The following is a 432-nucleotide window of genomic DNA, read 5'->3' on the forward strand; positions in this document are numbered from 1 at the left end:
TAATGGTAAATAAGTGAAACTGATTATTCATTAACTGTTAATGGTAAGTAATTGAAACTGATTATTCATTGACTGATAATGGTGAACCATTGAAACTGATTGCTCATTGACTGTTAATGGTAAATAAGTGAAACTGATTATTCATTAACTGTTAATGGTAAGTAATTGAAACTGATTATTCATTGACTGATAATGGTGAATCATTGAAACTGATTGCTCATTGACTGTTAATGGTAAATAAGTGAAACTGATTATTCATTAACTGTTAATGGTAAGTAACAGAAACTGATTATTTATTGACTGTTAATGGATCATCGGAACTGACTGGGTCAATGGGAATAATTACTCGACTAAGCAACTGACACATCCTTGTGCATCTCTATCGGAGTACCAAAATTGGCATTTCCGCGGTCATCCACGACCATTTAATCC

Source organism: Lottia gigantea, assembly GCF_000327385.1.
Source record: "Lottia gigantea unplaced genomic scaffold LOTGIsca_98, whole genome shotgun sequence".
In the NCBI taxonomy this organism is placed as follows: Eukaryota; Metazoa; Mollusca; class Gastropoda; family Lottiidae; genus Lottia; species Lottia gigantea.